At 36.8% G+C, this 13,408-nt stretch overlaps 1 protein-coding gene across 1 annotated transcript in view; it reads left to right on the forward strand.

Annotated features, from left to right (window-relative positions):
• The first annotated feature begins 1,279 nt into the window (after window positions 1-1,279).
• The window catches only part of MME (membrane metalloendopeptidase), a 66,336-nt gene continuing 54,207 nt past the window's right edge, over window positions 1,280-13,408 (forward strand). Inside the window, exon 1 of the mRNA XM_015816618.1 lies at window positions 1,280-1,406. The gene's annotated coding sequence lies outside the window, so the exon portion shown is untranslated. The remainder of the gene's footprint in view (window positions 1,407-13,408) is intronic.

Here is a 13,408-nt window from a genome sequence, read left to right on the forward strand (position 1 = left end):
CTTGTACAATATAACAACAAACCATGCTTCCATTCTAGATGTGTAGTAAAATCCAGCTATGGGGGCAGCAAGATTTGGGCCAATAGAAGTTTCTTCAGCTTTCAAGTTTGAAAGGACACAGGGCAAAGGCACTTGTAAAAGGACATACATAGCTCTGGAGCAATGTGGGAAAGAAGCAATGAAGTGTTAAGCAAAGAGAAGAGGTTACTCAGTCTTGAGAAAGACTGAGTCTTGAGAAAGATTCTATCAATCCTGCCTTGATTCTGCCTGGTATAAATTGGTTTATTTTATCTGTTACAATAAAGACCATCCCTGGAATCTCTACTGCTTTTATTCTTTGACCTAGTCTACCTTGAAGGGCTGGCAGCACCCTTGAAAAGGCTTGGAAGCAAATTCTAATTTCTTCCACTCTCCTTTGCTCCTTGTTGACAGTCAAGGAAATCCAAGCCACAGAAATAATTTTCGAGATTGTATGTTTATGCATTTATTTCTACCTTGAATGAAAGAGATGGATCTGATTTATAACCATCTATGAATCCAGGTCACTATTGTTTGTGGGATGTACAACTCCTTGCCCACTTTTAGCTCTCAGGGGTTATCCATACGCATCCGATAGCGATGGGAGATGCGGTCCAGAAGACATCTGGAAAAGTTTGGGTTGAGGAAGACTTGGCAGGGCAGTTATTGAGCGCCTGTATTTCCTAAATGTTATTTATCAGCCCAAAAAGGGAAGGAAGGTGGATGAGTAGGGCTCCCGATTCTCAGGACAGGATGATCACGCTTGGTCCCATCGGGTCCTCGCAGGACGCCTCTTTCTCTTTGGTGTGCCTGCCTAATTTCTCAGGGGAGGGTTGGCAAAGTCTTCCCCCTCCCTCCGGGTTTTGCCCTGTGGGGTTGTCCTTGCTAGGGGGAGGGCGAAGACTCCGCGCTTAGGTTAGGAGGAGTTCCTTTCTGAGGCCCCCAGAATTGCCCGCACGCCTCCGAGGAGCCGGGCACTAGAGGAGATCTTGAGAGTCCCTTTGGCGGGAGGCGGGCGTGCAAAAAGCAGCGACCCGCTCAGCCTCTGCCCCTCCGCTGGGGCGGTTGCAAGCAAGCCCACTCCTCGCTCGCTCTTTCTCCCGATCAGCGGCTGTCACGGGAAGCGAGCGAGGAAGCGAGCGACCCCCCGGGTTTAGAGGATGCTTCGGTTCCTGGCAAGACGTGCAGCCTAAGCCAGGTCCCGGGGGAACCCCTGGAGCGGAGCAATCCCGCCCGCCCACCGGCCCGCTCGCCGACGCTTCCCTGGAGCCTCCCGACCGGCGGCTTCTCAGCGCCTGGAGCTCCCACGGCTGCTTCTCTCGCCTTTTTTCATTGGTCGGTGATGTATGCATTTACATCGCCTCCGAACTTTTCCGAAGAACAGCTTGGTAAGTCGAGGTACCGGGCGGCCGGGCGGGGAGTGCAGAAGTAGGATTCGGAGTAGGGAAGCAATGGGAGAACCGAGGAGGTGGGGAGTTCTGGAGCAACGGGGCGGGGGGGGGACTTTAAAGGCACAACGCCAGAGGACAGAGGTGTGAACTTCAGGGAAAGGCATCAGAGCAGGGGTTGGGGGTATGTCACTTTTCCTTTGATTATCTCTTTGTAATGATGGCGAGCCTGGAGGAAAGTATTGAGCTTGTGCAGAGTTCACTCTCTCCCCCCTCCGCCCCTCCCCCTCGCCCCTCATCGCCATCACCTCTGAACCCAAGTTTCTTTTAAAAGGGCTTGGTGAAAAGGAAGCTGCGGGAACCACGACCAGAGAAAAAACACTGCCTTTTACAACAGCCCCAAACCTTTCCTCAACCGTTTAGCTTAGTGTATATATTCCATGTCTAAACTTTGTTTTGTTGAATTTAGCTAGAGAAAAGAGGAAGAGAGGAAGGGCTTTCCAATAGAAAACTAAAAGCTTTCTAGAAAAAAAAAAACCCCTAAAAGCTTCTTCCTTGTCTTGTATGGCTAAAGCAAGAAAAGCACCTTTCCCCCTGGATTTAAAGTGTTCCTAATCTGAAATATATAGGTTATTGCAGCGTTACTTGCTTTACACATGGTTTTATTTCTGTGCACATTATGTTTGGTTGCCTGGTCCCCATTGTCCTGGACTTGCAAGCTATCAGCGAGTTTTGGAACAATGTGATTGCTGTTTAACTCCCAGGGAGTCCATATAAGTGGATGAGCTCTCACTTCCTAATGCAGCAGCTCAAGTAACACTATGTATTCAAAAACTCTCTCCTTACCTCAGAAAGCTTAGCAAAGACTTTTCAAGCCTTCCAGAAATAAGAAAGGTGGTGTTTGGTATCCCATGTCTATGCCTGTCATAGGTCATTCATTAAGGTTAAAGTATCACCCCTGCAATCTTTATATCAACTTTTGGTAAATGTGTCATGCCTTCCTTGAAACTGCTATGTACAAAGGGATAATTTGAAGAGAGGGGGAATCTTGCTATGGTTGGTTTTTAAAAATAGGTGATCTCTGCTTAAGATCCAATTAACAGTGGGTGTTTAATTCCCATTTAGTACTGGGGAACTGTAGCCCCCCCCCATCCCAGTTAAAAGAGAGAGAGAGAACTGGCATTCTGGTACAGCAAAAATGGCCACAGATGTGTTACTGGAGGAGTTGTGGAGATCCCCATGCAAGCAACTTTGGGCTTTTAAAAAAAAGTGACGTTCTTCATCTAATAAATAACAATTCAATATAACCATGTGCAATAGCTTTTATGGGAATGGGAAGCCCGTGGCCATCCAGATGTTGTCAAACTACAACTCCATGCATCTTCACCATTGGTTATGCTAACTGGGGCTGCTCTAGTAGTATCTGAAGGATTATTGATTCCCCAAAATTCCTGTAGCAGTTACCTTTTCATCACTGAATAACTTAGTAGATGATCCTATACAGATAATCCTATTCTGGAAGTGTGATAAATGTGTATATAAAAAACCAATATAAATTGTTTTCTTGTTTATATATCACATAAGAGTCCAAAACGTAATGGTTTTTGCTATCTTAAGTAAGAAAGCAGTACATTTCTTGGATGAATACACTTCTTTTAATGAATGTGACAGTAAGTTGTTTCTTCTAAGGATTCACAATTCACAGGTCTCTTCTCAGTGCTTATTACTTTTAATCAATGTTTACACTTTAGGTCCAGGAAGAGCTCCTGTACATTTAAACTGAAAGATGTGAATTAGAATAGGGTTGCTATAGTTTCCTCTTTGATAAATCAGTTAATGGCCACAAACAGCAACTTAAATCTGTTACACTTCTAACTCACCTCATGATTTTTTTTTCTGCTTGGAATGGTACATCTGATGTGTCTGTTAGGATTCAGGAGTGTCTTTGATGTGTTAAAATAAGGTCGATATCTGCTAGTTATGTCAGTTTACTTTCAAGGCACACTTTACCGCCCAGTCCTTATCTCTGAAACAAAACTGAAATACTCTGCCCTTCATGGACTACTGTGAGATGCTTCTTACGCCTTACATAAAAGAAGTAGTTAGGGGCAATTTATCTTTAGTTAATAAATGTCCTCGAGATGCACACCTCACACATTTTAGCCTGCCCTCCACAAGTATTCAGATGATATTTTCCTAGAAAATTGTCATTGTTGAAGTTTCAAATTTGTGAACATCTTATTCTTTTCAGTTGCTGATGCTGTTTTGCCCTTCTTAAATGTGTAATTTGCTGTTCTGTGCACAAAGCTTACACAATTCAGTTGTACAAAGGCTCTTTCTTCTCGCTGAATAATGGAGGCAGGCAGGATATCCTAACTAAATAATGTAGCAATTGGTTCTTCCTATCAGCCATACCTGATGCTAGACTGCGTGTATTGACTATAACATTTCTAAGATAGATGCATCTTCTTCAGGATTAGCTCAGTGGTTGTTTTGAGAAGGAAATGTGCTTTAAACATTCTTCTTATGGTTTATTAAGAGATCTAAACTTAGTAAGAATTTGGGAATAAGTATCGTGATATTTGGAATCACTCAATAGGCTGCATTTGTTTTAGTGTGGTCATTCCTATTGATCTGCATTCCTATATGAGTTAAAATGATACTTTTTTATGGAATGATTGTAAGTTGCCTAAAGTCACCTTTGGCAAGATGAGTGGCATATAAATTTAATAACCAAACAAACAAATAAATACCATTATTCTGGTACCTTTGTTACTTGAATCACACAGTATTTTAAGAACAATATGGAGAAGCCACAAAATTAGAAAAATAAAAAGAAAATACATTTATTCCCATTGCTACTTCCCAGTTTCTTGATCTGACAAAATCACAAGTGTTTGTTTCTCTATGCTTTCAGAGGGCAAAGAGAGAAGATATTAGGAGAAATAGAAATGAACTGTTTTACCAGAATACTGGCTCCTCTACTTTAATTCTCAGGCTTTGTAGTGCATGCAAAGAACTTACAAAGTGACATATATTAGGACATACCTTAAGTCAGTATTGCAGACTTCATCAGTTTTCTTTGATAAGAACCGATCATAGGTTTTCTATAGAAATATTCAGGCAGCAATATAAAGGCTAACTCCTTTGGGAAAGATGTGCTGACTTCACAAAGCACATTTGCATGTCAAGGGAGATCATTCTTGATGTGCTAATAAATTGTAGTTTAGGAACAGTAAAGCATTTTACCATATTAAGAAAATGAACCATTTTCTAATTTTGACAATGGACCTACTACATTTGAAGATTCTTTTCGTATTAGCTGTTTACTTATGTGAACAGGATGGGTAAGGTTATTTCTGAAAGTATTCTTCTATATGTTTAGAGTAAAAATATTAATTCAGATACTTTAAAGTACGGTAGGTACTTTTAAATCAGGCCAAAATATTTAACTTGTTTAAAAATTAAAGAAAGTTTCCTCTGATCTTGGGAAGGAAGACAGGGTTTTATATGTCAGAAATGCTAATCTTGCTGACTTGAAAATGAAGAGTACATTCATTAGTTTATTTGTTAGTTAGTTTGTTTGCTTTATTCCTATCTTTATATCCTATCTTTCCTTTAAAGAGCTCAAGGTAGCATGCATAATTCAATTTATTCTCTCAACAAATAGGTGAAACAGGTTGAGCTGATAGAAAATGATTAGCCCAAAGTCACCCAGAAAGTACCACAATCAGACCTTTCATTGTGTCTCCCCAGTCCTGGTTCAAAACTTTTATTTATTTTGGGTTCTTCATTATTTCATATAATTCAGCAAAGAAAACAAAAAAGGTGGCATTTTCCTTTTAACAGTTACTGCTAGAGCATTATGTTGCTTTGTTACAACAGTTATAAATTATCTTTAGTGTTTTCATGAACACTTTAACTGAAATATTGAAATTAATTCAATAGAATACTATAGCAGTACGTAAAATAAAGAAAACATATTATGTCAGTAACTCTTACAGAAAACCTTGAAAGATACATTATCATTGTTTATATTGCATGCTGATAAAAAATTAGATTTGAAGTAAAGATATCTTAGTTTAGCTTTCTATACTGTTATCAAAGATTGCTGTTTTTGAATTTGTCTTGAATTTTCATGAAATCTGCTTTCTATTATCAATTAGTAGGAGAAATGTTTTTTCTGATCATATAAGTTCCTAAAGAAAAAAGAACAGTGACTTTGCTGCCTGAACCCAATTTTTAAACTCAGTTCTATAGATTTTACTCCAACAACATTCTTCCTTCATATATTCTTCCAGAGAAGAATAGTGAACTAATAACTTTATGTAGGCTTTAGGCAGATATTTATGTTATTCATATGTAGGAGGCTACATCATATTTCAACTGTGTTGTTACATTAGGCGAATTCTTTCACATAACCATAATCATGTGAGTTTCATGTGAGTTTCACGGCTAAACAGAAATTTGAAACTTCCTACCTGGATTAAATGTTTTCCCATCCAGGCTAATATTTCATACTAAGCCTAATTTGTCTATGGTATATGGATAAACCAAAATTAGCTTCATGCACAGATCATGCTAAGTGATAAAGCATGATTTATAAACCGGAATGGCTGAGTTCTGTAATCTGTTTACCAATCTGCTCACCAAACAAATCATGCTTTGTTTTGGCACAAAATGTGAATCCAGCCCAGGTTACCCATGTTGCTAATGGATGAGATCAAGAAAGTTTTTATATCCTGTTTGTGGTCACCTGATTAGCTACTATGGAAAATAGAATGTTATAATGTTAGCCTGAACCGGGAGAACTTGTCTTCCATTTATTGAGTTTTCTTAATAGAGTTGTCTAATTGCATGCATGTCAGTACATTAATTTTAAAAAAACAAACACCCGCAATATTACAACGCCAGAATGATACCCAGGAATAACCACAGGACAAACAGTACAGCACCAATTTTTTTCACTTGTTTACTGATTTTAGTATTCACTCTGTTTCAACTTATATTATTACCATTTTATTTTTGTTCTTGTCTGAAACTTATTAGCTGCACTGTGTATGGATTAAAAATCAAACCAATACACTGATTCTATCACCACCATCATCATTAGGTTATATGCTTTGCTGAAGTGCCCACTTTTTTTAAAAAAAAGTAACATTTAATATTAAATATTAGTGCACAGCTAATAATAAAAATTTAAGAAGATAAATATGATTCAATATTCCATTTCTTGTGGCGGATGGTCAGATGTAGTCTACAAACAATATATCAGCCCTGTTCTTCCATATTTTTTTGGGCCCAGTTACTGCTATTTATAGATTTATGGCTTCAAGTAGTAGAGTAAAGCTGATGTATAGCAATATTATAAGCCATTGATAGCAGTACATATTTGGATTTGTCTAATCCTTTTAAAAGTCAGATGAATTCTTAAAATATCAATACATTTTGGCTATGTTTGAGTGACTATTCTCATTTGGAGTAATCAATGTAATGTGAAAATGAATAAGAATTAGTAAACTAAAGAAAGTAAGGAATGAGATGAGGGGGGGGAAATCCAATAAATACCAATACCATTCAGTATACTTTACCATAACTTTCTCTTCTTGCAAACTATCTTTTTTACCATATCCATACAGTGCTTCATATATCTCCAATGAGCACATCCAAATGACATCATAAACATACTTTATGATGCATTAAATCATCATTTGCATTGAATAACTACACACCATAAATTCTAGTTTTACTCAATGTTCAACCACTAAGTTTGAATTTATTTTCATACATATTTTATAACCATAATATATTCCTATCATAATCATCAACCAACCTTCAATTTCATAGTCACCAAAACATTCCATAATTTAAATCTAATAGACAACATTCATTTCAATTCTGCTTTTCAATGCATGCTGTCACTCCTATACAAATAACTGCAGCATTCTTTCCAGCATTCCATTATTTCAGTATCATCCCACATCATTTCATTATTTTTAATTATTGCTTGGTTCTTTCCTCCCACTTTCAAAACAATGTTTTAAAAACATCCATCAAAACCACCCTCCATTTTCTCTGTTTCTTTTAATTGTTCCTTCTTCTTTTTGACTACATGGTTTGAAAGTATCCTTTTTGTAGAAATAATACATTATATTATCCTTTTGTAGATGTAATGTGTTATATAATATAGCAATTGCAATAGCACTTAGACTTATATACCACTCTACAGTGCTTTACAGCACTCTGTGAATGGTTTACAATGTCAGCCTATTGCCCCCAACAATCTGGGTCCTCATTTTACTGACTTTGGAAGGATAGAAGGATGAGTCAACCTTGAACCATCAGGATCAAACTCCTAGCTGGGGGCAGAGTTAGCTGCAATACTGCATTCTAACCACTGCACCACTACAGCTCAATATTATTCTCATGTTCTCAATTTCTGCAACAATCATGTTTCTCAATGTATACATAGACTCTTTCACTGTATTATTCCACTAAGCATCCTATTTCACATTTCCCACTTGTGTAATTACCTACACTTCTGGGCACCCTGAAAGTTTTGTTTTCCATCTCTTCTAAGCAATTTCCATATCCTCTTTCTTTATGACAATTTCCCATTCATTTTTCCTGTAGTAGTTCTCCTTTTACTTTAACTTATTACCTCCTTTCCTTTTGTAAGATTCATTCAAATCACTACAAAAATATTATGTCTCACATTTCAGATATTTTATCATCCTTGTAAACATCCTCAATATTTTATCATATACAATCAAAAGTAGATATACATCAATCAAAAGTAGATATTAATCTACTTTTTAGATTTATATTCATTCCTTTGCAATGTACTCCCCAAACACTCCACTATTCTCATTGATTCTTAAATATCCAATTGGTCCAATCTCTTTTTCAATATCTTTAATTTCATTCCCATCTATCCATTCACTCAAAGGATATTTCCCAATCATTTTTATTCAGAGTACCGTACATTTTTTCAAATCAGCTGTTTACAATAACTCATCATTATAATAATCATCACTATGATACAACTATGTTAAAATTCATAATATGCACCTACAACTACCACTTTGAATTTCAATTTTCATAAGTTCCCACAGCAACATAAATGTTATACATTCATACTTTCTGACATATATTTTAGCTTTTCATGCACAATTAAACCTACATTTTCACTTTCATGCATTCATATTTATTAACTCCATTTCACAAAATCAGACCCTCATTCAGATTTATTATATCTTTTTCCCTTTTTCTTAGTTTTATTGCTAAACAATTTATCCATTTTTATTTCATTCATTAATTCATGGTTTTTATCATGTAGTCCTTTCCTGTCACAGTATTCTATGTCATCAGATGGTTGATAAATGTTAACCTGCACTGCCCATCATGGCTTTGGTCAGTTGAGACTTTCATGTAGCACTTTTTAGTAATATGGAGCAGATGTAGAATAGGTTACCAATATTAATCATGTATATGTCATCATATTCCTTGTTAATAGTAAGAAAAGTATTGGTTAGTTTAAGCACATCTTGGCCAACATAACCGAAGGGCAATTCAAAGCCCTATATTTTAAAAATATCCACATCCTAACATTTCTAATTTAAATATTACCTTGCCAGTCAGTCTAAATGATATTAACTCAGTCACTTTCTAAACTAAGACACAGTGAAAACATTCCAATGCTCTTAGAATCTGGGTCTGAATTAAAAGGTCTTAATCACTAGTCAAGAAAATATCACTAGTCAGGGGAACACCAATACTTAATGCATAGAAAAAAATATTATTTATTTGTTTCCAGTTCTCATTCAGTTAAGTGAAACAGAATTTATTCTTAAAATTTCCTTCATTCTCCTGTCTGGAAAAATGAAATATGTTACATTTACACATGTCTTGCACTTACATAGTTTGGAGATGGGTCAGGAATGAATGACAATGACCCAGGTTTTATTGCACTGTCAAATGTGATCTCTCAGAGCTGAAAGAAATCGCTGAATGGCAGTAGCAAGAAGAGAGACTTTTAGTTTTCTGTAAAAATGTGGGAAAGAACAGATATTAGAGAAATTTTAAAAAAGTATTTGTGGAAAATAACGACATAATTGGTTTCTTGATGAAATAAAAGAGGAAGTTATTAGTCCATTTTAGTCTAAAGGCTATGATAGAGGATAAAATTTTATTCCTCTGTCTCATTCATCCTTACCATGCATACTTTTATATATCCATGTCATGTGTTTATTCACTTCTTTCCTGATCTAAAATGTCCTAAATATTTTAATCTTCTCTAATAGAGGGTTTGCTTCAATCTCTATAATTGTGTAGAGTAATCTTTGGACCAGTTTCAGCTGTATAATATCTTTTTAAGGTCTGATAACTTACACTTCTAAAAGTATTCCAGATGTGATTACATTATGATACTAGTATTTTATTTTCAATTATTTCCAATATTTAGATTTACATTTATTTAAAGTATTTGTAAGCTGTATCTTAAACCCCATAGAACTGGAAAATAGCAAAATTTGACAGCACCCAAATTCAATTAGCATAATAACAAAACAATAAATAAGATTGCAAACTAAAAAGATTCAAGCTGACCGTTTCACATCCCCAGTGAGATCAAACTGAATTACAGACTCATTTTCAACTATATATACAATGAGGGGTGGAAAGTGGGTAATTTACTCCTTTCAGAAAATTCCAGGTGTGTCAAGAAAGTTCCAACTGTACAATATTGTGAGTGTTGGAATATTGAGTTTTGGGTTCCCAAACTCTCAATCATCTCTCATTCTCTCATTTGTCATGCTTTGATCACACAAATATATAGGATAGAATATTCTACTGATTGTGAATCTGATGGAAAATTAGCCAACATGATTACAGTATGTTTTTATTACATAGGATAAATGATTCTTAAGCATTTAAACATTTATGATCTGTCTGCATGAGCAGCCACAGAATTGAGCTCCTTAAAGATTCAATAGCAGCTGATTCATCTAATAAGTACAGCTTGTCAGAGCAAAACAGCAATGAAGAAAAACTTCTCTGACTCTTGGCTTGAGACATGGAGGCTCAGGGCACATTTTTTGCAGAAGCTCAGGGCACATTTTTTTGCATTTGGTGGTATGCAAATAAAGCTCCAAAGCATAATAGCATGAACTATAAATTCATATATAGATTGCACATTTTTGCATTTGGAGATCTGCTGGCAAAGCTCTACAGTCTACATGGCCTCGTGATTTCTTTCCAGGCTAGCCAGTGGCAGCTCAAATCCTTAAGAAGAGATGTGAAATTAGGAAATACTGCAATCAGAAATTTCTTGAAGATTACCATCAATTTTCCATAATCAGTAGCTGCAATCTGTTTTTCTGTAATTTTCACCATTACTTTTAGTCCTTGCTTTTGAGAGAGAAGTGCCCAATTTGTTTGTACCACACAAGATCTGGTCAACTAACAAGAATGCTAGGAAATTTTGATAGTGGGATAGGTAATCTCAGAGTCTCCCAGTATAGTTCAAAATCAAGGTTGCAGTATGAAACTTTAACTGCTATGCCACTCATCTCTGATAGGTTCCATGCTATCTTGGTTAGTTGTATTCCAAATTTCAAGAAAACATTATGGAAAGGAAAGAATACAAATTTTAAGGAGCCATAAGGTGGAAAAACTGACAACATACCATCAGTCTTATTCTGAGTCATAGAATAGATCATTTAGGTCAGTGATGGCAAACCTTTTGGGCTCAGCATGTCAAAATGTGAGAAAATGCCTAATTTCACTCTGCTGGTATGTCCCTTCCCCCCAAACAAAGGATAAATAATTGTCTATCTCCCCCCTCCCCCTGCCACATCAACCGCCCTAAATAGCAACATTTTGCAGCGGGGCCAACGCTGGGCCTGAAGTAGAGGCCTAGGCCTTATCTTCAGTCCTAATGCCACTGCTGCCAATCAAAAAGGTCATCTTGCATTCTTCCCCAAGATACATAAAACTTGAGGACCAGGATCAGTGTGGTTGCCCCCATGGTCCAGTGCTCCCCAGGATCTGCCACAAACTGCTTACCTTCAGGTCCTCTTTCTGTTGACAGACCCTTGTGACCTACCTGAGGTTGCTCCAAGCTGCATGAGGCCTTTGTTCTTCAAGCAGCTTTGGAGAGAATGGTTTTCTAAGGCCTCTGCAGCTTCTAAAAATTGCACAAAAACATGCTCCATTTTTTAAGGTGACCAACTTTTTTACAATGAGAAGGAGGACACAAATAAATTGAAGAAAAAATATATGAATAAATAAAACTAATTATTAAAACTGAAACAATAACATAAGCGAATAAACTTGTAAATAAAATTATACATATTTGGAAATTATTAAATAGATAATGAATTAATAAAACATGAATTATTGTGCTCACCTGTGTATGATTGAATATTCACTGAGAAAGAAGTGAGTCTAATGCATGTGTGTGTGCCATGTCATGTTTCGGTAAGAAGTAAACAAAGCCACTTGCGCACACGGTGCACTCAAAACAATTCTCCTGTGCGGAGCGCATGCGTTTCCTAATCGTGTCTCGACACACTGTACTGAGCCTTGACGAATTGTCATGTCAAATACAAATATGTCACATCACACGCAACGGATCGGATCGGCATTGATCGAATATGGAGATTTACAGATTAGTCTTCAAATATCGAAAAGGAGGACATGTAGGAGGACACTTTTCGAGAGAGGACAGAACTTACAAAAGAAGGACTGTCCTCCCTAAAGGAGGACGATTGGTCACCTTACATTTTTGCATGATTTTTGGAGGCTCCAGAGGCCCATATGAGAGCAGAGCCCATTCTCGTGCTGCCTCAGTATCTCCATATTGCACGAGAATGGGATGTGCTTTTGAGAATAGATGTTACTGGGTCTTGTTTGATCCTGGCGTGTCACCCAAATTATTGTGATATGTCACCTTTGACATACATGTCATCAGTATTCTAGTACTATCGTTCCTTAGCCATTTTCAACACAGGTCTTGATTTACTTTGACTATGTCTGTTTTTGGGGGGAGGTGTCATAAAAAAATATGAATAGCTCTGATGGGTGACACCAAGGCTCATATTAGGCCAGAGAACTCAACAAATGCTTCTGGATAACTTGCAAGGAGAAAGTGAAGAAATATCCCTTTCCTATGGCTAAAACCCTGCAAATGAAATTTAGAAGGCTGTTTCTCCAATCTGGTGAACACTTTAATTCTTCAAGATAGCCTTAGCAGGCTTGTCCTTTATGAATTTATCCAGTCCTCTTTTAATGCCATCCAAGTTGATGGTCACCAAGATATCACCTGGTAATGAATTCCACGGGTTAATTCTGCATTTTGTAAAAAAAAAAATGCTTTCTGTTCTCTGTTCTAAATCTTATTTTAGTGAATTTCATTAGATGACTTTTAGTCCTAGTATACTGAATCAGAGAGAGAAAAAACTTCTCCTTATTATTTTCTCTGCCACATATATATTTCTATACACTTTGACAGTGTTTTACATAGTTCTATATACTTTGATAACGTATCACTTTTGTTCCAAAATAAAGAGTTTCAAAAATTCTAGCCTTTATTTGCAAGGATGATGCTTGGGGCCTCAATAATTTTGCTTGCACTCTTCTGTGCTTTGTTCAGATCTGCTATGTTTTTTCCCCAAATAGGATATCCCAAAAAATAACCAGAATTTCACTTTGTATAGATTGATATAAAGGCATTACAAGGTTGGCTGTCAAATTTGCCATCTCCTTTCTTAGCACAGATTCTTCTTGTTCTCAGCTGCTACAAATAAAATCAACATCTTCACTGAGCTGTACAGCTTCAAATCTATATCTTATACCCAAGGGAGTTCCTTTTTTTCTTTTCTTGGATGTTAAAATAAAGTCTCCTTCAAATTGAGCTCAACTCCTGGCAAGTTATTTTGATATTTTCTTGGCAGCAACATGGAAATAGGATACCACTGCATTCTTTCAGGATTTTTTGTTCA

Source organism: Protobothrops mucrosquamatus, unplaced genomic scaffold (assembly GCF_001527695.2).
Source record: "Protobothrops mucrosquamatus isolate PMUCROS unplaced genomic scaffold, P.Mucros_1.0 scaffold470, whole genome shotgun sequence".
Lineage (NCBI taxonomy): Eukaryota > Metazoa > Chordata > Lepidosauria > Squamata > Viperidae > Protobothrops > Protobothrops mucrosquamatus.